Genomic DNA, 25,021 nt, shown 5'->3' with positions numbered 1-25,021 from the left:
GGAGGCAGAGGCAGGCAGATCTCTGTGAGTTCGAGGCCAGCCTGGTCTAGAAGAGCTAGTTCCAGGACAGGAACCAAAAGCCACAGAGAAACCCTGTCTCAAAAAACCAAAAAAAAAAAAAAAAAAAAAAAGAGTAGGGACAAGGAGTGGTGGTGCACACCTTTAATCATAGCCCTTGAGCCAAGCAGGTCTCTGTGTGTTCGAGGCCAACTTGGTCTACACAGAGAGTTCCTAGCCAACCAGGACTATATCGTGAAGCCTTGCCCATCTTTAGTGAATACGTATTTAGCTTTATAAAAATGACTGGCTTTTTCATAGCCTTTCCTAACCCTGTCTCTACAAACCCGTGACCTTCAGTGGAAGACTCAGAAGCCCAGGACGGAGGGCTGACATTGGTAGGTCCTAGAGTATAGGCCCCCAGAGCCGTGTCCTTTCTCTTAGGCAAGAAACAAGGTGTAACCTATGTTGACGTTGTCTGCATTCAGAAAATGCCCCTTGGGCACACGTGAGTGAACTAAGAGACAATCAATGTCAAGTCGAAGCGAAGGGACTGTTCTGTTGGGAGCCTAGGTAAAAATGGCTCACTTTTAGAAATGTGGAATTATCTGTGGGCTACACTGTAGTCAGTGCAGATCGAAATGGTGACAGTGTTGCTGCTAGTCTGATGAAAGGTCACAGCAGCTCCCGCCTCAGTGTGGGGGGTCAGCTCTGGACGGCTGTATGAATACATATTTCAGAGGCGTATGGTGGTGTCGGGGCAGGTACCAAGATCTTCACAATGGTGAGCCTGACACCTGGCCTCTAGGAAACCACTTACCCCTAGTTTAAGGAACTCAAGGCTGGGTGTAGATCAAGGGCATAGCTAAGAGTGATGAACTCTCAGCAGTGTGGTCTGAGTTCCTCAGGACAGTGAGGAGCTTCACTGAGACATCGGATGTGAAAGGAATATGCTTGGTGGCACTCTGAGCTGTGGGCTGTAGAGAATACGCGTAATGTTTCTGTTGACTTCTTCTTGGACTGTGGGTGGGTTGTTGTTGTTGTTGGTGTCTCTGTGTGTGTGTTGGAGATGGAGAAAGTCATGGCAGGGATTGCTCTTAGACAAGGAAGTCACATGAGGGACAGGCACTGTTCCCTTACTTTGGAGAGTACTGAGATGCTGTGTCGTCTATGTCATTTAGGGCATGGTGGCTCAGTCCTTTGTTCTTCCTTCTCCTATGAGTTCTGGCTTATTTTTCTGTTACCAGTACAATTTTCAGAGAAACTCAATGAAATTTGACAGGCTTACCTGGCTGTTTTCTGCCATGTCACCCCAATTCTTGGCTTACAGCCTGTTGGTTATGCTTCAACTCTCAGGTTCTACTCCAAGAATACATACTCACTGCCCTTTTTAGGGGCGAAAAAGGCTATATCAAACAATAGTGGGAGCACTTGTCTTAAATGTGTAATAATTCAAAAGTATATATCCTAGATGGGGCTTTTATTTTGACATGAACCAGGGAAAGGAAATTTGCTTTAAGGGATCTCTGGACTCCAGATTGGAATAAAATTTAATGAATGAACAATGAAAACAATCAATCATGTTCAGGATTTTTTCAGAAGAGCAGGACGTTCTGGGTGAGAGCTTGTAGGGATGGATGGTTAAGAACTGGAGACAGCCACACTACAGAAATCAGTGTGGTGTTTCAAAGGGTGCTATGTAAGCACACAAGTACATGTGCATGTATGTGGGGAGGAAGATGCTGATGGATGGGGTGGGAATGATAAATGACTAGTCTAGTTTTCTATTTAATGGTTCATGATGTATTCTGGATTCGAGTGTCAATGCAATCTGTTGTTATCGCTGTTCATTATAAGCTTATAAGAAAATATTTAAAGCGCTATCTTAAATTCAAAAGAAACAAAAAGACATTATTTTGGACTGTCTGGGAAATTTCCAGTTCCCATCGCTGTTTAGTGGAGGATATTCAGTCTGTAAAATTCAAAGTAGGACCAATGTAGGTACTTGGTGTTCTATACCAGCCCCTTAAAGGCTATGACGTTGGCAACGATAAGCTGTTTCCATGATAACTTTTCTTCATTAAAGATGAAATCAGTTATGCACTTTCATCTTCCCAGCATGCTCCATCTGTTTAATTCTTTGAGTTGCTTTTCCTGGTGACTTTGGCCACCATTGTATTGCTTGCCCTCCACAGGCTCCTGAGTGCCTGACGCTCCTCGCTAGACCAAGGTTTCCGCACCCGGGCTGGGATCCTTGCCCTGCTGCCGTTTCCTGGTACATGCTTTCAAACAGAAGCAGCAACAGATTTTAGATTGATTGACATCCCATTGAGATGACTCTTGCCCTCAAGACTAATGATCAAAATCTAATCCCCAGGACCCATATAGTGAAAGGAGAAAATAGTCTGTTGTCTCTGAACTCAACACACACGATGGCACGTGTGTACCCTCACAAGTACACAGACCCATACACACACAATCTAAATTAATCAATAGGAAATAAAGAAAGATTAATTCACAGTGTAACAAGATGCACCCTTTTCTTGAACTTGTGGCTAATTATGTCTGCCCATGTTTTTCTTTTGAGGTTAAAAAATTCTAAGGGAGAACTTAAAATTTGAGCCTTTTCTAACAATTGGTTGGATTTTATGGAATCAGTGGCTGTTTTCAGTGATTTTTGCTTGCATTTGCGTAATTCACTTTGGAACATGAACCTGGAACTAAGAATTCAGGGCCGGAGAGGTGGCTCATGAGGACCCGAGCTTGGGTCCCTAGCACCCCAGGTGCACTAGGGAGGCAGAGACAGATGGACCCTGGAGCTCAGTGTCCTGCCAGCCTTCACATTCATGTGCAGACACAGGAACATGTACACACACACACATACAGATACAAGAGATCATGCATCTCTTTAGCTGTAAAATTTGAAAATTCAAATTGATCATGAGAGTTAGCTTTCCAAAACTGTGAAAACAACTAGTATGTTTGCAGAACTGAAAAGTGACGTAATACAATTCAAATAAACATACTTTAAGGTCATCTACAATAGCATCAATATCTGGATATATTGACAAAAGCTGAGAAAAATTCCATTGTCGTGATGTTAACAGTGGTCCCATAGGGGACCTTAAAACAGCCAAGTCCAATTGTTGCATGGCTTAAACATGGGGTGAAGCATTGGGCTGGAGAAGTAGCTCAGCTGTTTGGAGCCCTCACTGCTTTTCCAGACGATGCAGCTTGGGTTGCTAGTACCCATGTTAGGTGGCTTACAACTGCCCGTCACTCTTGCTTCTGGGGAACTGACACTCTCTTCTGACCTCTGAGCACTAGTACGGGTATGTGTGCGTGTGCACTCACACATGTGCATGTGAGCACACACACACAAATTAAATAATTAAACATTTTAATGGGAAACATAAAAATTGAATCACAATAGACCTCATATAACCAAAGCAATCTTGAGCTAAAAGAATCTACCTGAAGGCATCCCACTTTCTGACTTAAGTTTTACTATAGACCTATATTGGACCAAGAATATGGTAATGACTTAGTAACAAATAGAACAGTGAACAGAATAAAGAAAGCCCAGAAATGGATGCATTTGTGGTTAATTGATTTAGATAGTTGTGCCAAAAACACACAGTAGGAAAGGGGCAGTCTCTCTGATACTTCTTTTGTTTGTTTGTTTGTTTTTAATATAGCTATGAGGGTGTCAGATCCTGTGGAACTGGAGTTACAGCAGATTGTGAGCTTTCATGTGGGTGCTGGAAATTGAACTTGGGTCCTTTTAACCTCTGAGCCATCTCTCCAGCACCTCTAATAATTGATCTTAGGACTAGTGGATATCAATATGCAATACAGAAATATTAAACTATGCCTTTACCTCTTGTCACATCAAAGGTCAGTCAAAAATGTATTAGGGAGTGCTGGAGAGATGGCTCAGCCGTTAAGAGCACTGGCTGCTCTTCCAAAGGTCCTGAGTTCAATTCCCAGCAACCATGTGGTGGCTCACAACCATCTGTAATGAGATTTGGCGCCCTCTTCTGGCGTGCGGGCATACATGGAGGCAGAATGTTGTATGCATAATAAATAAATCTTTAAAAAAATGTATTAGGGACTAGGGGTATAGATTAGTGGGTAGAATTCTTGTAAGTATTAAAGGCTTGAAGATCTGAGTCTGTGAAATTACTAGATGAACACATAGTGAAAGAGGCTCTGAGACATTGTTCTGAGCAATGGGGTTTGGGAAATGAATCCCAAAGCAAAACTAAAAATAGCAGTAATAGACAAAGGAGGTCACATCCGACCAAAAGACAGCAGAAGAGCAACAAAAGCCTGAAGAGGGCTGGCAAGATGTCCTAGAGAGTACAGGCACTTGTCCTTGCAAAACTGACAGCCCGTGTTCAGTCCCCAGAACCTACCCGAAAGAGCTGGGTGTAGCAGTGCACGTCTGTAACCCCTGCTCGCCTAAAGAGAAAAGGGAGGTGGAGACGGGAGAATCTCCCAGAAGCTCCCTGCCTAGCTGGTCTGGAGCATGTAGCAAGGCAGTAAGACCGTCCATGTCGCCGGGCGGTGGTGGCGCACGCCTTTAATCCCAGCACTTGGGAGGCAGAGGCAGGCGGATCTCTGTGAGTTCGAGACCAGCCTGGTCTACAAGAGCTAGTTCCAGGACAGGCTCCAAAACCACAGAGAAACCCTGTCTCGAAAAACCAAAAAAAAAAAAAAAAAAAAAAAAAAAGACCGTCCATGTCTCAACAGGAGAAGGAGGGAGCTGCCTTCGGCCCCTGTGCATGCTACTGCGCATAAGGCCAAGTTAGAGGACAGCTTTTAGGAGCCAGTTCTTTACTGTGGGTTCTGGGTCTTGGACGCAGGTTATTAGGCTTTTATCGAAAGTGCCTTTGCCCACTGAACCATTTTGCTGACCAGGCAGTGTTATTCTTTAGAGCCAAAATACAAACTGTATATGTTATCACATAATAAATAGGTCAAGAAAATGATTTATAGGTACACGGTGACATGCTTGTCCTCCCTTTCAAGAAGGTAATTCTGTCTTTCAGCAACTTGAGTAAATCTAGAGAATGTTGCCTGAAATGAAATAATCCAGGCACAGAAAGAAAAAGACTACATGTTATTTTGACATGGGATCTATAAATGTTGAGCTTAAAGTGTAGAGCGATGATTGGCAGCTGCTGGGGGCTGGGAAGCTGTAGTTAGGAGGAGCGAATTCACGAGATCTCTTATAGAGTATGATAGCAACGCTAATGATGACCTCCTGAAACTGATAAAAGAATTTGTGTTATCACCACATATAAAAGCACATGAGGTGATGCATGTTAATTACCTCAATGTAACCGTGTGTGTATGTGTATGTATATATATACATATATATGTATATATATATATTTAGAAATAATACATTTCATGAAATGTGTGCCATTTACTTGCTGATTAAAAACAATAAATTAAAAAAAACATTTCACTATAAATTGTTTATGTCAAATTATTCCATACAAATAACTAAAAACAGAAATCATTTCAGAAAAGCTGATGAACTAGTTTAGGTTAGTATCTTAGCTGGACATGGTCACAGAGGCCTGTAGTACCAGCAGTGGGGGCCTGTGTGATCCTGCTTCTTGGAAGCAACTGCTGCTGTTTGGTGAATATTGTTGGTGTGTTTGGTGATTTTCACGTGTATATAATATGTTGTATCTCTTTTCACATTATTAGTGCCTGTCTGATCTGTCTGTCTGTCTGAAGACAGCATGTGGGTGGGTGCATATGAAGGCAGAGGTTTTGTTCCTCAAGTGTTACCCACCTCACTTTTGTGAGACCAGATCTCCCACTGTGTCGGCGCTCAGTGATCTAGCTAGGTGGCCTGGCCCCAGAGATCTGCCTGTTGCCTTCTCCCCTGCACTGGGATTACAACGATGGGCCACTGCACCTGACTTTGTCCCATGCGTTCTGGGCATGAAACTTGGGTTCTGAAAGGCACACAGCAAGCATCTCCCCAGCCCCTCACTTCATCAGTTTAACGGCTGTTTCTGGGTGTCTTGTAATCAATCCCTTATCAGCTCCTTTCTCTCTTGGCTGATTCATGTTTCAGGACCTCCCTGTCTCCTCTGATTGCTGTCTCCTCTGTGCGATTTCTTTGTTTACACCAACCCACCCCTATGAAATCTTTCATCTTAGGTAGTTATATCTTAATTTTACATTCTTAGGATTGGTGATATATGCATGTATTGTATCTTGACAGGTTTTATTTGTTGGGTTTTTATTGGGCTAGTGATTGACTCTAGTGTCTTATATGCTTAGCAAGCCTCTATCACTGACCTGGATCCCCTTACCTTTCTCTTCTCTTCTTTAATTGCAGTTGAGCTTGTATGATTCATATCTTAGTTCTTAATGTTAAAAACCAGTAAGCAACATTTAACACAATTAAATAAATACTGTCCCCATCAGAGCATAGTGGTAGCCTGATGCCTTTGCCCTTCAGTGGAGCGTGGCTAAGTAGAGAGCTTTTACACTACACTAGCAGTCTTGAGTGCAATCTAAAGTTTCCTGGGCTTTATCCCCCAATCTCCCCTCTGAAAAAGCCACTTTGTTCTGAAGATCTCACTCTCCTGACCCTGAGTCTAAGAGGGTTGTCTCAGCACACCACCGAGCAAGCACTGATGTTGGGGAAAAGCTCCTCCCCTCAGTGGATCACAGTTCAGGGTCTGTTGTGTGGAGGAAGCAAGCATCTGATATTTAAAATTCACCACAGTTTACTGGGGACCTGAGGTGTTAGCCACAAGGTCCTGGAAGCCTGGTATCTCCTGAAATCCTCACAGCTACCCTGCAAAAGGGGTGCTGTGTCCATTTTCACACACAGACATGAACCTTGGACTGAATTGTTTCTCAGATTCTGGGGACGCCTGGGCATGGCCGAGCGCTGTGGCTCTACAGGCTGGAAACACCTTCCTCTGCGCTTTCAGCAGCAGACTTCTCTCCCACCTGCCATAAGAGTCTGCTCCACCCAGCTTCGCAGGCTTGTCATGGAGCCCATCTTACAGAATCCTGCTCCAGCCTGGACTTGGGGAACATTCATTTCCACTCTGTTCTTGCGATGATTTGAGCTGAGAGAAGGAGGAGCCACTCGCCCTTCTGGAATATGGCGAAAGTGCTTTGTCAGCGGTTGTTTCTGTTCAGAGTCTTTCCAGCCCCTGTCACAAGCAAGCTGCTTTGCACCCAGCCTCAAGCGCTTCTAGGTCCTAGTTACCTGGAACAGATTCTAAACTGCTTTTATTAAAAGAAGGAGATAGATGATTTTAAAATCCTTTTTACCACTGGGTACAGCACACCATATTTTCTTTAGTTTATTTACCTCAGGGAGATGAGGGATGATTCAGTCTCCCTGATGAATGATGTCTGGCTCTTGGTGCTGAGGCTGTCCAGGACTCTCAGCTCATTTACTGTCCTATCCCTGTGGACAGCTGGCAGCAGGCTCATGGGCTCTGCACTTAAAGCTAGAGCGAGGACTGTTCTCCGCATGGCGTCCCTTCCCTGAAGGCCGGTTCAGAGGAAGCAAACTCATGGACAGACATAGGAAAGTGGCCTCAGAGGATGGGATCATGTGAGTCTTGTTGCTTTTTCCTGATGTTCACAGACACACTGCAGAGCAGCAGGGTCTGTGAGTGACAGTGAGCAGAGAAAGGAAGCAGAGCAGACGAGGTTTCCAGAAGAAAGGAACTTCTGTGGTTCGTAGCTGCAAGTTTCACCTGGAATGAAGTCCTGAGGTGGCTCTTTAAGCCTGGTCAGGCAAGGGCATACTCTGTCAGCAGCAAGATTTCAGTGTGGTAGCCTCAGGCTTTAATTGGGGAGTGAGCTAAATTTAGTAACTGAGCAACTACCCCTTCTAGACAAATACATATTTCAGAATTGCTTAGGAGGGCTGAGAAGATGGCTCAGTAGGTAAGAGTGCTTCCTCTGCACTGAGAATCCCCAGCACCCAGCAAAAAGCATGGCCCTGCTTGCCTATAACACCTATGCTGTGGGTGGGGGGCTCATAAGACACAGGAGGACCACTGAGCTTGCTGTCCTGCTGGACTCACTGAAAAACAGAGAAGGGAAAGAGTCGTTGAGAGGCCCTGCTTCAAGGGACTAAGGGCAGAGGGATGAAGTAGGTCACCTGGCATTCTCCCTTGACCTTCCTATAGCACACACAAGTAAGTTCTCTCACACACAGGTGTGCACAGACTCACTTATACACTACCACCTGTAGGTATTGCTCTCTATGTCACACACACACACACAGTGCTAATGCTGAAATTTTCATCTAAAAATAGTCAGTGCGTCTCGATTTAATATTTTTTGTTGCTGCTCAAGCAGTCTCATAACTTAGCCAGTGGGAGCTGATTCAAGTTGATGCTCACTTTCTTTGAGATGACTCTTGCACGGTTTGCATCTGTCTGCAGATTCTGCTGTGACAGTGACTGATGTTGCAATCCCATTTCCTGACTAGTCCTGCATCGGCTATGTCTCCAAGGAAGGACTCTGTTCCTTTAAGTGTTTTGAGGGCACAGGTGGAGAAACAAGGCACATTGATTGCTGTGGATCTTTCCGGGGGACAGAACTAGAGACTCTGGATGCATAATACATAGAGATTCAGTGTGTAAGGTTTTTACACAGCTGCATTAGCCTGCCCGCATCCATTCTTCTGTGCTCTGCCTCCCAGTTATGATGAGACTGTGTATATTTTAAGACCACACACAGTGGTCTTCATTGGAAGTATACTTGAAAAATTGGTTTGATTTTATTTTCCATTCCTGGCCATTCCTTATGACTCTTGGCAATGAACACTTGCAAGTAAAGATACATGGACACTGCGTGGCTCACTGTGTCACACAGAGCCTCCATGATGAGATTTTTGTTCTCTTCTTTTTTCTCTTAAGCTTTATTTGGTGGTGGGGGGCGGATGCTTCAAAGGCAGAAACACAGGGGCGGGAAATGAATGGCGCTGAGATGATGATGTGAAAGACACAAAGAAGAAAGAAAGAAAAGGAAGGAAGGAAGGAAGGAAGGAAGGAAGGAAGGAAGGAAGGAAGGAAGAAAGAAAAATGTTAAAAGCAATATCTATTTTATTTTGCTTTGTTTTGTTTTGTGTGTATGCGTGCCTGTATATTTTGTGTGTTTGTGTCTGTGAGTGCCTTTGGAGGCCAGAGGACAACTTCAGGTGTTGTTCCTCAGATGCCATCCACTTTGTTTTTGGAGACTGAGTCAATCACTAGCCTGGAGCTTGCCCAGTTGACTGATGCGGCTGGCCAATGACTCCATATCAGAAGAAGTAAAGGAGTTCCTTGAGGTCTCTTCTGTAATGGCACCAGTCCCATTGGCGTTGTGACAGAATGCCTTCCCCAATTTCCAATCTTAAATACCCCTTGGGGGTTAGTTTTTTTCATGTGAATTTGGGGACCCACAAGCAGGAGCAGGAGGTGTAGCCTTTGTCTTACCTACCTTCTCCTGTTTCCCCTTATCCCACAGGATCCCATGGGTAGCAGTTGGAAGCATTACTGGTTTTCCCTGGGAGCATTCATACATATGCAAATCAGGGTATGCTCGCCTATCTGTAGTGCCTTCCTAGAGAGACACCAACATGCAGCACACACGTTTCTTCCCTTTGTTTTTTTTTCTTTCCCTTTGTCCCGGTTCTTATCCCACAGCTCCATGTGGAGCTCATCCCCCACTCCCTGGAGCTCCCCCCCCCTCCATCCTGTAGATCTGATCTGGCTTGTCTGGCCTGTAGGCGGACATCTGGGTTGCTTCTACCTTGTATTGTTCCAGAGAGTCTGTGGCCACAGTCTTGGGCACTCCCGATTCCTTCTCTTTTTCCTCTTGTAACCTCATGGTAGTTAACTGTGTGTATTCCTTCTAGGCTGTCAGCAGACGGCAGGACCGCACAGTTGTGGAGCAAGGGGAACACTGGGCGATGAACGGAAAAGAGCGTTTCAGTCCTTAACTAAGAGCAAGTCAGGCTTTTAGAAAGTTGGCTAGATCAATGTCCCGTGTGGACAGGATTCTGTGCTTCTGGCCAGGAGTTAGTGACCTGTTCTCAGAAAGGACTAGACTGTAAACATTTTAGGTTACTGTCTGGGTTGCCATCACTCAGCCCTGCTGCTGGAACACAGAAAACAACAACAGACAGCTCATAAATAGGTGTGGCCATATTCTAAATAAACTTGATTTGTGGGCCTTGAAATTTGAGTTTGCTGTAATTTGTATGCACTGTGACGTATTCTTGAAGGTGTTTATTTTTGTCCATCAGTGTTAGAAAATGTAACACCTAGGGACTGGAGGTATTGTCCCTGGTAGAGTGCTTGCCTAGCATAAGTAAAAACAGTTCTTAGTATATATGCCACACTTCACCAACCTCTGCTCTAGGCATTCGGGAGCCTAGAAAATTCTTAAACGTAAGCGGTGCCTGCTGAAAGGTTGTAGGGAGGGGCATGTCAAAGAGGTCTTCCTTTGGGGCCCGGAGCCGAGGCTCAGGAGGCCGCCAGTGGCTTGGAGGCTGCGTCCGGAAGCATCCTGTGGAAGCACAAATGAGATTTCTTTTCTCCTTTTATTATCTGAGGCTGAGAACTATTAGGAAACATGTAGCTCATTATATTATGGGTAGGAAATTTGTTTCTCAAAGCTATGTTGTGTAACTTTGTACAGATGGTACACAGAGACCATTTAAACCCACTCTTCCATGTGTAGACTTGGAGTTTTAGTCTCTCGTCCTTTCTGTCTTTCTTCTACCTCTCCTGTCTAGAAATCGAGCTCTCTGAGCACCATTCAAAGGCGAGCCCTCTGAAGCAGCTGCCTTCTATGTCTTGATTCTTACTGTATTTGTAGCTTTTCTGTTGCGAAGATAGAATTTTGTTTGTGGGAGGAGAATCCAAAGTCGATGTAAATGAAAAGTGCATCTTCGTATAATGGAAATTATTAGAGCGCCTTTTAAAATGTCATCACAGACTAATGCAGACAAGGAGGAGTGGAGCGTATTAGAAAGTAGGTCAAGTTATCTCATGTTTATGAATGAGACAAATTATACTGTAGATTTAGGTTTATAAAACTTGAGTGATAGTATAGTTTATGTGAATTATCCTAGCCTAAACAGTAATACCCAAAAATGTAATTAAATAAATTGAGTTCGTTTCTTTATCCTTTGTGGCTAAGTATTTTATACCTAATGTTTTACAAATATAATAATCTAGTAGAAGCTGCAAGCTTCTAGTTTCTTGTTAATATTTCCTGTATTGGACACAGGGTTAGCTCTCGGGAATTAGAGCCGGAGATAGGTGTTCCCAGAATCCATCCAAGACTCAGAGGAATTATTTTTCAGTGAGCATCCCATAGCCATCTTATCCTCCCAAAACCTTGTCAGTTTCTTTTGCTTCTGCTATAGCAAATTCTGATCTGTGGGCTCAGACACTGTGCCTCTTATGCAAACAGATCTTGCTTGTAATGGATGGCCATACTTTGCCCTTCTTTCCATGATGGGTTCCAAATAGATCTGCCCATCTCTTTGTTGGAATCCAAGCCAAGCAACAAAGGAGTTAGATGGATACGCAGTAAATTTAGGTCTGTAGTTTCTCAGTGCATTCGTGAGCCAGTCTGGTGCTTGCCAGATTTCTGGCCTCATGAAATACCTCTTTAGAGATAAACCTGCCACAGGTAGGTGTTTCCATGTGCAATGACAGAGGAATGAGACCTAAAAGACAGTGTGGAGTGACTTTCTTTCAAACAAGATGGTCAGCCAAAATGCTATCCCCCAGTGTCTCTTAAAGCAGTGTTTGTACTAACTGGGTGGAAAGTCAGTGACGCGCCTTGCTCTCCAGTCTTGCTGGCAAATGTCCCGAACACCGCATTCCGCTGTGAATGATTAGTACGGGTGATCTGTGCTCCCCTCCCCCTCCCCCCACCAATCCCCACCCCTCTCTTCCTTCACCTCAGCTGCTGCTGCCACCACCTTCTTATTGGAGGAGGTTCTGGATAGAAACACTGAGAAATAAGTTGCCAGAAATGGATCTTGAATAGAAGATCTTGGGTTCAGCAATAGTTAGCAGGTTTGTAGATTTTGGCAAGGGTAGACTTTTCCATGCTTGTCTCTGTGTGTAAGAATAGAGCTATGCTACCTTTGCTCTTGACGTTGCCTTTCTCTTTGCTGTCACAAACACCTGAGAAAAGCAGCCAAGGATCTGCTGAAAACAACTTGATGAGAAGGGTTGATCTGGGCTCCTGGTTTGTGGGTGCAGCCTACCGTGTTGGGCAGGCATGGCGGCAGGAGTATGAGGACAGCTGGTCTCATTGCTCCCACGGTCAGAGCTAAGAAGGGGTGCTGCTCAACTCACCTTCACCCTTCTTTTTTTTTTTTTTTTTACTTATTTATTTATTTTTATTCTTTTTTAATTAAAATTTCCACCTGCTCCCCATTTCCCATTTCCCTCCCCTCCTCCCAAATATTGCCCTCCCCCCACTTCCCTCCCCCTATCCCCACTCCTCTTCTCCTCCCCCCACTCCATTCCCCCTCCCTCTCGATACTGAAGAGCAGTCCAAATTCCCTGCCCTGCGGGAAGACCAAGGTCCTTCTATCTACGTCCAGAAAGGTGAGCGTCCAAACAGGCTAAGCTCCCACAAAGCCAGTTCATGTATTAGGATCGAAACCTAGTGCCATTGTCCTTGGCTTCTCATCAGTCTTCATTGACCGCCATGCTCAGAGAGTCCGGAATCAACCCATGCTTATTCAGTCCCAGACCAGCTGGCCTTGGTGGGCTCCCAATAAATCAGTTCCACTGTCACAGTGGGTGGGTGCATCCCTCGTGGTCCTGATTTTTTTGCTCATGTTCTCCCTCCTTCTGCTCCTCATTTGGACCTTAAGAGCTCAGACCGTTGCTCCAAATTGAGACTCTGTCTCTACCTCGATCCATCGCCAGATGAAGGTTCTAAGGTGATATGCAAGATATTCATCAGTATAGGATAGGGTCATTTCAGGTTCCCTCTCCTTAGTTGCCCAAGGTACCAGCTGGGGACATATTCCTGGACACCTGCGAACCCCTCAAGAGTCAAGTCTCTTGCCAACCCTAAGATGGCTCCCTTAGATAGGATATATACTTCGCTGCTCCCGTATCCATCCTTCCTATATCCCAACCATCCCAATCCTCCGAGCTCCTCCCATCCTCCCCTTCTCATATTTCTCATCCCATTTCCCCTTTGCCCCATGCCACCTCACCCGCAAGTTCCCAGTTTTTGCCCTGGAATCTTGTCTACTTCCCCCTCTCCATGCGGATGACTATATGATTTTCTTTGGGTTCACTTTCTTATTTAGCTTCTATAGGATCACACATTATATGCTTAATGTCTTTTATTTTATGGCTAGAAACCGATTATGAGTGAGTACATCCCATGTTCCTCTTTTTGAGTCTGGGATACCTCACTCAGGATAGTGTTTTCTATTTCCATCCATTTGCACACAAAATTCGAGAAGTCATTGTTTTTTACTGCTGAGTAGTACTCTAATATGTATATATTCCACACTTTCTTCATCCATTCCTCCATTGAAGGGCATCTAGGTTGTTTCCAGGTTTTGGCTATTACAAACAATGCTGCTATGAACATAGTTGAACAGATACTTTTGTCATTTGATGTGGCATCTCTTGGGTATATTCCCAATAGTGGTATTACTGGATCTTGGGGTAGGTTGATCCCATAGCATAAAATATCTTGGGGTAACCCTAACCAAGGAAGTAAAGGATCTATTTGACAAGAACTTTAAGTCAATGAAGAAAGAAATTGAGGAGGATACCAGAAAATGGAAGGATCTCCCTTGCTCTTGGATAGGGAGGATCAACATAGTAAAAATGGCAATTCTACCAAGGGCAATTTATAGATTCAATGCAATCCCCATCAAAATCCCATCAAAATTCTTCACAGATCTTGAGAGGACAATAATCAACTTTATATGGAGAAACAAAAAACCCAGGATAGCCAAAACAATCTTATATAATAAAGGATCGTCTGGAGGCATTACCATCCCTGACCTCAAACTCTATTACAGAGCCTCAGTATTGAAAACAGTTTGGTATTGGCATAAAAACAGAGAAGTCGACCAATGGAACCGAGTAGAAGACCCTGATTTTAACCCACAAACTTATGAACACCTAATTTTTGATAAAGGAGCTAAAAGTATTCAATGGAAAAAAGAGAGCATCTTCAACAAATGGTGCTGGCAGAACTGGTTGTCAACGTGTAGAAGAATGAAAATAGATCCATATCTATCACCATGCACAAAACTCAAGTCCAAATGGATTAAAGACCTCAATATTAGTCTGAACACACTGAACCTGATAGAAGAAAAAGTTGGAAGTACTCTACAACATATGGGTACAGGAGATCACTTCCTACGTTTATCCCCAGCAGCACAGACATTAAGGGCAACATTGAATAAATGGGACCTCCTGAAACTGAGTAGCTTCTGTAAAGCAAAGGACACTGTCACTAAGACAAAAAGGCAACCCACTGACTGGGAGAAGATCTTCACCAACCCTGCAACAGACAAAGGTCTGATCACCAAAATATATAAAGAACTCAAGAAACTAAACTTTAAAATGCTAATGAACCCAATAAAAAAATGGGGCACTGATCTGAACAGAGAATTCTCAACAGAAGAAATTCAAATGGCCAAAAGACACCTAAGGTCATGCTCAACCTCCTTAGCGATAAGGGAAATGCAAATTAAAACAACTTTGAGATACCATCTTACACCTGTCAGAATGGCTAAAATCAAGAACACCAATGATAGCCTTTGCTGGAGAGGTTGTGGAGAAAGAGGTACACTCATTCATTGCTGGTGGGAATGCAAACTTGTGCAACCACTTTGGAAATCACCTTCACCCTTCTATTCAGTCTAAAATCCTAGCGCATGCAGTGGTACTGCCCAGATTTTGGTAGATCTTTCCACCCTAGTTAGCACAGTCTAGAAACTCCATCACAGACAAACAGCCAAAGGTTTGTCTCCTAGGGGGACTGTAGATCCTGTCATGGTGACATCAATATTAACCATCAGGCTCCTGTAGTAAGATAGTGCTCTTCATCTTTGATGTGATGGCATTGTCCCCAGGGCCACACATTCATCATCACTTTCATCCTTTTTCTTTTTCTGGATGGAGTTAGGTCAGTTTGACACAAGCTAAAGTCTTGTGAGAGGACAGAGCCTCAACAGAGAAAACATCTCCTTAGGTCCAACTATAGACACGCCTGTAGGGCATTTTCCTAATTAGGGATTGCTGGGGGCGGGCCCAGGCCATTGTTGTTGCTTATCCTGGGCTGGTGGTCCCAGGTTCTATAATAAAGCAGGCTGGAGAAGGCCAATAAGTAGCACCCGTCCATGGCCTCTGCGGCAGCTCCTGTCTCCCTGTTTGAGTTCCGGTCCTGACTTCCTTTGATGATGAGCAGTGATGTGGAAGTGCGAGTCCAATAAACCTTTTCCTTCTCGACTTGCTTTTGGTCATGGTGTTTCCTTGTGCGGTAGTAATCCTGACTAAGACCGACGTCGGGTATTTGCTTAACTAGGTAAAGATGTGTTACGTTTGTTTTTGTTTAATATGTAAAGATGTCTTGCATTTGTGTTAATTAAATGAAATTAACTTGCGCACAGAGAGGTGGGGTAAGCAACTAGTTGACAGGAAGTAACAGAGAAGAGCATAGCATGAGGTTTTTATTGGGGCAACGAGGGGAGGGGAGACTGGACACCAGTAAAGAGCGAAAGTTAGGCAGTTGCTGTACTTACTCTGAGCTCACAGGTTTTCACCCTAGCCTTTGAATCTTGAGTTTTATTAGAATAGAGATTTAGTAAAAGCTACCTTTAATAGCGGCAACAGAGAGGATGTACGGGGAAACGAAACTCCCCCAGGCTCCTGCCTGACCCTGGCCACTAGCAGGTTGAAGTGTAGCCACTCTGACAAAGGTAAAGCAGCAGTAAGACAAAGATGGAACCAGGAGTGGGGTGCTGCTGTGACCAGCCTGACCCTGTCTGGGGGGGCATAGTGGAAGGACTTTGGAATTTTGTGCTAGAAGGATCTATGGAATATTGAGAGCTCGATGGGCTGTTCTGTCTGAGCTTTGAAGATAAGAATGTTGAGAGGAGGCTGATAGGGTTGGAGGGATGGCTGAGTGGTTAAGAGCACTTGGCTCTTCTTCTGAGGTCCCGAGTTCAAACCCCAGCAACCACATGGCAGCTTACACTCTGATGCTCTTTTCTGGTGTGCAGCCATACATGCTGACAGAGCACTCATACCTAAAATACATAAGTCAATTTTTTTTTAATGTTCACAGTAGTGCAGACGATAGGGGCCTTCTTGTGAAGTTTCAGGGGGAAGCAAAGGCTCTACCAGGCCTTTTGTGTGACGAATCTGTGTTGTCTGGGCATCTGGAGCTGAAGAATCAGCTGTGACTCACAAGAGACCAGAACCACTAAAGTGAAACCCTTGTCTTACTGGTACAATTGATTGGTTTGCTGGAGCTGAGAAATTAGTGTGATTAAGAAGAGACCAGCATCGCTGAGGTGAAATCTTCTGCCGAGTTGTTTCCTGAGAGTCAACACACAGAAACTGCGTTCCAGAAGTGGCCAAGGTTGTACCTCGCATGGGCATCTGAACTTGTTCAGTTACCCAAGGTGGTACTGGTTTTGAAGGTATGAATGGGGTTATGGAGAGAAGCTGAGGCCTAGCAGTCTGAGAGGCCAGGAGAGGCCATTAGTGAAGGTATAGCCTAATTGGAGCAGATGATCCCGGCATTTGGGAGATGCCAGTACCATGGGATGGCCACCAAGAACAGCAAAAGCAATGGAGTGGAGCCCGCCCAAGCTTGTAAGATAAGCTGTGTCTGCTGAGGGCAGAGCCGGGGAAGTGACCCTTTGGAGGCGCACAGAAGATAGTGAGTCGCAGACATTGGACACTGAATTATTTATACTCTTGGAGTTGGTTTTGCTTTGTTCAGATTTGCACTGTGCCCCGGTTCTCCCTCTTAAAGTAAGGAGGTAGTTATTTGGTTTTGATCTTTCAGGAGCCCACAGTTGAGAGACTCGGCATTTAAAGCCATCTCCTGGCTGTGGTTTTCTCAGGCTTCAGCTACTCCTAGCTCTACACGCGCCAGTCATTTTCTTGCCCTTGATGCTGGGTCCCTAGGCTGCTGCTTCTGTTTAGTGCTTGCGGGGCTTTCTCCCGCCCTTCAGATGCCCTTGGATTTCTATTCACTGTTCTCTTTCCTCCAGGGAAGGCATCTCTCTTAATGCTTAATAGGCATCAGCGTGGGCGTGAGGTCACCGATGTCATGGTGGCTTTTTATTTGTCACCCGCACGTCAGGACTTTTCACTCAGGCTCCAAAGGATGATGCAGCCCACCCCGCACCAGCCCTCCTCTTAATGAGATTATGGGGTCCATCATAGTGATGGTTTCCAGCTAAAATGGACTTAATTCTGTTGCCTTTGCATTTTCCTTCTCGACTCTTATCTCCTTTGACTTCCCCATCATCCCTTAAATAGATGGGGTGACAGTGGGTGGGGTTCTCAGCATGTTATCAAAACCCAAGGGGTGTCTATTTTACAGAAAATGTTAGAAATTTAAACACACACACACACATAAGGTTTATAATGTTTTTTTTTTTTTGAGGTCACATGCCAAGGAACTTTTTATGCACGGTCCCTCTTTGTATTTCGTCTCTGTCTTGGTCTTCATTGTTCAGGGTTTACCCAAGTCCCATGTGGAAGAGCTGACAGCCTACTCTCCCCTGCTCCTGTGTGTATCTGGGGGTGTGAGTAGCGCTGCCTCCCTCTTATTTCTCTGTTTGCTGTGAGCATGCCTGAGGACCACACTGTGCACACTGTGAATCGAATCAGCTTTGCCTTTGATCTCTGCCTGCCGGACATTGAGCAAGTGTGAGCTCCCCTTCTTCTCCTGTGTGGTAACCTCGGGAATTTGAACTTGAACTAATTAGGCTGTGCAAACTTGAGTACCTTTGTCAGGATTTTGCCAGTGTTATACACTGTGTGTTTCAAACCCGAGTAAGCCTGAAGATTGGAGTCCGTGTTTTAATATTAAGTCGCTCTGGCACCCTTTCATCTAACGACTCATTGCATCCATTATTCATTCGATCACGGGGATTTATATTTATGGAGCACCTTCACTCTGCCGTGAGCTTTATTGTAAGGTGGTGGAAACAGAAACGTTCTTAATAGATTGGTGGAGAAGATCTGAGACAGTACATCTTGTCATGTAGTAAAGGGTTTAGACGGGCCCCTAAAACGGTGGGTGTCCAATCAATGGTCAGAGACTAACAAGCTCTAGACAGATTTAATTTCTGGGAGCCCGTTGGCTAAGAGGTGAAGAAGGCATTGAAGCAGCATAAGAGGAGAGCTGTGGAGCCCTGCTGGAAACCACCCTGGTGATTTGAGTAGGAGACAGTTAAGAGACAGTAGAAGAGGGTGGAGTCAGGGATGTTTAAGGTAAGAGTTAAGGTTGGCAGAGGGTGGTCAGTAAGATAGGGGATTTGGGAGAAGATTGTCTCAGTCATGCTTCTCATATTTCTGGCCTTGGCAGATGAGTAGATGTTGGCACAGTTGTGCTTAGGAACCCAGGAGGGTAGCAGGCTTGGAGGGAGTCAGGGCAGGGCAGAGGTGGTGAGTTCGGTTTTGACTGAGATGAATTTGTTATGCCTGTGGGAGATCCTGAGGAGCTGGGGAGTAGACTTGGATGAGAACTCAGGGAGAGCTCTAGCCTCTGTGTGTAGCCTTACAGCAGTGAGATTAAGCGAGCTAGAGAGTCCAGAGGAGTAGGAAAAGGTGACCAGGAGCAGACATACAGAAAATCATGCTTCAGCACGGAAGAGCCTGCTCGGCCTCCTATGGGGTCAGAGAGGGCAGGCTACTCAAGTGGCACTTTTGCCCACTACTGTGGGCACAGGCCTGGATTGGAAAGTGCATGTGTGCTTCCTCAGCAGGGAGAAGATAAGTCACCTTGATTGGCCCAGGTTCCAGTGGCGTGCTGAGCAGAGTCAGATGAGGAGCAGCAGGAGTGACGTGGGCTCTGTACTCTCAGAGACTTCGTCTTAGCTTCGCAGCTCTTCAAGGGAGGCAGGGGTAGTGCAGTTTTCTTCAGGACTTGTGAGCGGAGTGGACTTTGTGGTAGACGAGAAGAAAACTGAATTCTTTCCCTGAGCATCCTCCCCTTGTATTCTTTCCCTCTGACACACACACACACACACACACACACACACACTCCCTTTAAAAACACATTAGAAGTTTTTAAAGCAATCATGTACTTTAAAGGAGCTTGGAGTGTAGCAGGGACAGCGCTTCCTGGACCTTTGGATTATAAGTGGTGACCTAATTAATGTCCAGTTACCTGCAATTGCCTTGATGTTAGCAGGTTTTTCCTGGAAAGGACATCCTGGAATATAACCCCAGCGCGCCCATCAGAGCCACTGGTGTCCAACTCCCACAAGCCATCTGAGGTCCCACATACCCTAGTGATGCCCTTTAGCTCCAATGGGTGAAGCTGAGAATCATGGCTTTCACTTGGCCTCATCTCCCTCACTCCCCAGAGTCTTGAAAAAAGCTTTTATGGTGTCACTTTTTATTTTTCAAAGAAAGACTCTGTGTAGAGTAGCCATAAGTCTAGGTTTGTAGCTTTACTTGATATTAAATGCGGGCAATATATCTGTGTGAGTCCATTTTCCACCCCTACCACAAAAACCCGTGGTGGCTAAGCAGTTTATAGAGAAAAGAGGCCCAGTTATCTCAGCGTTGGGGGTCGAAAGTCCAGACAGCACAGTGAGGGTGCTAGCAGGGGCCTGTGGCTGTAACGTGTCATGCGTGACACATGGCCTAAGCACAGGAGGACTTGAGAGAGGGAGGGTTTACACAGTAAGACAGGAAGTCAGAGACACTCTGCTACAGTCCTGTGGTAGCTCAGCAGGAGCCCAGGAGAACTCCAGTTTCTTCCCAGGGAAGTGTCCCCAGTGACTCACAAGGGTGTGCTTCTTGAAGAGTCCCACACATATTGGACAACGGGACGTAGGCCAGTGGGAGGGAAGAGAGACAGAGGAGCAGAACTGAGATATGAAATTATTATTAAAGTACATTATATGCATGGAAGAAATTTTTATAATGAAACTAGTTATTTTGTACAATATATACTAATAAAATGAGTGAAGACTGGAAAGATGGTTCAGTCGGTAAAGTGCTTGCTATGCAAACATGAGGACCTGGGTTCGGATCCCAGCACCTACGTAAGAAGCCAGCCTTGAAGGTATTCACAGAATCCCTGTGCTGGGGAGGAGACAGGAGCAGCTTTGGGGTTGCTGGCCAGTTAGTTCAGCTGAATTTGGTAAGCTCCAGGTTCAGTGACTCTCTCTCTCTCTCTCTCTCTCTCTCTCTCTCTCTCTCTCTCTCCACTTGCTTGTGCGCACACACACGGGGGTGGAGGGGCAAGAATGGAATAAAGACAGATTCCCACACAACCACCACAAGGGACTCTGAGCTGCCAACATCCGAGCCCTTGGGGAAGTATTCAGGCTGTGTCTAAATCACAGACATATCCATGGCAGGAAGTCCCAGGCTATGTTGTGCTGTTTTTCATACTGTCACCTGGTGCAGACTGTAGACTTAGCCTCCACCCCTCTTCACCATGTCACTTGACTGAGGAAGGCTTAGCTTTGCTTCAGTCGTGGTTTTCCTGTCCTAATGAGCTAAGTGTTTTACAGGGACCTATTTTGAAACTACACAGAGACCCATTTTTCACTGAACTCGCCTTTTATGTATTCATTTATTTTTATTGATATAGATGCGTGTTTCCATATTTTATTCACAAGCTATAATCTGTTTCTGTCATTATTCCAATATTGAAGATATTAATAACCTAGCCTGTGGGAGCCCTTTTAACTTGGTTTTTATGTGATTTAGATACGCCTCCATTATTATTGGACCAATATTTTACTTTGTGGCGCAGATGTACCACACTCATCTTGCACTGCTCACTAGCCCTGAAATCAGCTGTTTCTCCTGTGAGTGCCAGTTTCTTTGGTTTAAAAAGGCCTCTCAGAAACCAAGATCTGAGCACTGAGCTTGCTCTTTGCTATCAGCTACCATTTGTCCTAGCCCTTTTCAGTGAGCACAGCCAGAGAGTTCAGTTGAGTCTTTTAAAATAGCTTTTTAAAGATATGTTTATTATTTTCGTTTTATGCCTGCATGTATGTTTGTGTACCATGTGTGTATCTCATATTTCCAGAGGCAAGAAGGGGCTAGATCCCTTGGTACTGGAGTTATAGGCAGTTTTCAGCTATCATGTGGGTACTGAGAACCAAACCCAGGTCCCCTGCAAGAGCAACTAGTGCTCTTAATCATGGTTCCATCTCTTTAGCCCACAGCTGATCCTTTGTTTCCCGGCTGCTCAGACCCAAATAATCACACAAACTATATTAATTACAACACTGTTGGGCCAATGACTCAGCCATATTTCTAGCTAGCTCTTACATCTTGAATTAACCCATGGCTATTAATCTGTGTGTTGCCACAAGGCTGTGGCTTACCAGGCAAGGTTCTGGCTGATATCTTTCTACTTCTGCAGCCACATGGCGTCTCTCTCTGACACCACTTACTCTATCTCTGTTTGGATTTCCTGTCTGGCTTTATTCTACTAAGCCGTTTGCCAAAACAGCTTCTTTTTTTTTTTCATTTTTTAAAAATTTGTTTATTTATTAAAGATTTCTGCCTCCTCCCCGCCACCGCCTCCCTTTTCCCTCCCCCTCCCCCGATAAAGTCCCCCTCCCTCGTCAGCCCAAAGAGCAATCAGGGTTCCCTGCCCTGTGCGAAGACCAAGGACCACCCACCTCCATCCAGGTCTAGTAAGATGAGCATCCAAACTGCCTAGGCTCCCACAAAGCCAGTACGTGCAGTAGGATCAAAACCCAGTGCCATTGTTCTTGACTTCTCAGCAGTCCTCATTGTCCGCTATGTTCTGCGAGTCCGGTTTTATCCCATGCTTTTTCATACCCGGGCCAGCTGGCCTTGGTGAGTTGCCGATAGAACATCCCCAATGTCTCCATGTATGGGTGCACCCCTCGCGGTCCTGAGTTCCTTGCTCATGCTCTCTCTCCTTCTGCTCCTGATCTGGACCTTGAGATTTCAGTCTGGTGCTCCAAATGTCTCCTTTCATCGCATGATGAAGGTTAATATTCAGAAGGATGCTTACATGTTTTTCTTTGGCTTCACCTTTTTATTTAGCTTCTCTAGGATCACGAATTATAGGCTCAATGTCCTTTATTTATGGCTAGAAACCAAATATCCCATGTTCCTCTTTTTGGGTCTGGCTTACCTCACTCAGGATAGTGTTTTCTATTTCCGTCCATTTGTATGCTTAATAACCAATGATAATAAAACATATTCATAGCGTACAGAGGGGAATCCCACGTAATCCTTTCTAAAATAAAATATTTTATTATTGTTAGTAATTTGTATATGTGTGTATATTGAAGTATAAGCTTGTACACAAATGCAGTGCCCTTGGCTGCCAGAAGAGGGTGTTGGATCCCCTGGAGCTGAACTCATAGATATTGTGAACTGCCAAACATGGGTACTGAGAACCAAACTGGATTTCTATGCAAGAGCAGTATGTGCTCTGAACTACAGAGCCATCTCTTTAGCTCTTGATTGTTCATATTAATGGCAGAACTCCTAAAAAGTCTCTCATATTAATTATGTAAAAGAATAAGTTGTCTCTGTCTGTGGTGTTCCCCCAAGCCTCAACTCTACATGGCTAAGACTAACCTTGAACTTCTGATCTTTCTGTCTCTACCTCCCAGATGCTCGGATTCCAAGTGTACTGCCGTATATTTACACTTGGTTCCTTAGTTCTGGATGGCCAACCCGGTTCTTCATGCACGCTAGCCAAGCCCATTGCCAGTTGAGCCACACCCCCAGTTATTTGGACATCTTTAAAATACACATCTATCAGAGTGAACCCCATTGTCCTCTCCCATAGCTGTCTCACCCTTGTCTCAGGTCGTCTGCAACTTTCATGATCCAGTCTCTCTGAACGCTGGCTTAGTGCGGACTGCCATGCTGCCCTTAGAAGTTCAGGGTCAGGTTCTGTCTGGCCTCCCATGGTGGCGATTTTGTCAACTGATTAACATATAGCCTTGTTTTATTTCTGTTTAGAGACAGCCTATTTAATATGTGCCGCTGAGTCATTAACCCTGGAATCCTGACTCTTCCCTGAAGCCTAATGCAGGCATTTCCTCCCTCAGACACTGATGGCCAATATTTTTGTCAAACTTTACAGGTCCTAGAATTACCTAGGAAAGGGACCCCCGGGGGTGCTAATGAGGGAGTTTCTTGTTTAGGTTATTTGAAGTGGTAAGGCCCACCCTAAATGAGGATGGTGGGATCCCGTGGGCTGGGGTCCTGGACTGAATGAAAAACGTGAAGGGAACAGGGCAACAGTTGTCATTGCTGTCTGCTATTGTTTGCTGTCATGACTCTTCTGACATCAGGAGCTGTGTGCGTGTGCTGAAACAGATGATTTCTCCATTCACACCCTTATTTTTTATTTCTTCATAACTCTGTGGACTTCCCTCTAGTTATCCCCATTCTGTGCATCCCCACCCCACCCCGCACCTCTTGCTGGTACCTGCCTTGTTCTCTCCCACTTGGAGGCTGAATTCCCCGAAAGGGAAGAGTAGAGGTGAGAAGCAGGAGAGGTATGGTTGTGGCTTGTGTCTCTTCACAGTGCTGCTTTGTTAAGCTGGTTTCACATGTGTGAGATCAACACATTTATGAAGCCTCCTTATAATCAGCATTTTCAAATAAAGGTAAGAAAAAATTAAAAATTCGGAGCTTATAACGTCCAAGTATTATATACCTGTCGACTCCCTGAACACGATGCCATCAAAGGAAGAGTATGTGGGCTGAACCTGACATGGCATTTCCGCGTCCCTGGAATGCCCGTGCAGTGAGTGGTGAGTGTCTGCGAACTTCATTTTTCAGTACCCTGTCCCTCCATCCTCTGAGGAGCAGCTGCTCTTCCTAGGAGTAAAATGATCTCCTGTAGCTCTCTGGCCAGTGTTCCTGAGTTTTTTGTAGGAATCCATCCACTCCCTCACTGCCCAGGCGTTTCTGAATGACTGCGGAGCGTTTGCACAGCCCCCGTAGTAAGGATGATCAACTTCTGGGTTGAATAAAGGCACTCGGGTTCTCATCCTGGTACTTCCAGTCTGGTCAGATGCATGTTACAGAATTTACCCCCTTCCGTCCAGCGTTCTGCCAGGAAAGTGGAACTGTAGCTACCTCCCTCAGCTTTAGTGGGGATTAAATGAAACCTTGCTTCGCTGGTGGCAGTACTTAATGCCGAGCAAAGATTAGCAGACTGCCTCTATCTCAGAGCCTGGCATTCTACTATAAGTGTAACATCTTCCTTTAAATTAACGCCGACTCCAAATTGGGGCCAAGTTCTTGTTTTCTGCTGCGTGTGTAGCCGCCCATTACCACCGCCACAGTCCCGCCCCCAGCCCTGTCCGCGGCTCTGCGCCCAGGAGATATTAAGTAGGTTTTGATTTGTCATTGAGTAGTCCCCCTCCTCCTGTGCTTTAAGATCCTGCTTCATGTACATGATGTTGCTAATAGAGCAATTTCCTTTCTTTTTGTCAGAGCTCTGGGGAGATACTGATTGTTTTTTCCAACCTTGCTCTCTTTTTGATTATGAATCATTTGTGTAACTCGCTCGATGTCACAGTCTGCAGCTGCTTCTGGGAAATGCCATTTTCCCTACTTTTTCCTTAATGCAAGCATGGCCCTCAGTCCTTACCTACTGTGCTTGGAGAATTTTTCTAGACAGGGAAGTGGCCGCACAATGACTCTCTGTATTTTTATGCTTTTAAAATTGTGGCAACAGATGCCAAGAAGTTTTAAAAATATAACGCAATTACTGACCTGGTTATCTTCCAGCCCTGGGTCTT

General features: G+C 45.0%; 1 protein-coding gene across 3 annotated transcripts in view; it reads left to right on the top strand.

Moving 5' to 3' along the window:
* Tln2 (talin 2) overlaps window positions 1-25,021 on the top strand; it is a 422,622-nt gene that overhangs the window by 173,107 nt on the left and 224,494 nt on the right. The window lies entirely within an intron of this gene.

Source organism: Chionomys nivalis, chromosome 4 (assembly GCF_950005125.1).
Source record: "Chionomys nivalis chromosome 4, mChiNiv1.1, whole genome shotgun sequence".
Lineage (NCBI taxonomy): Eukaryota > Metazoa > Chordata > Mammalia > Rodentia > Cricetidae > Chionomys > Chionomys nivalis.
Note: the sequence above shows the minus strand (reverse complement) of the source record. Positions and strands in the feature narration are given on the sequence as shown.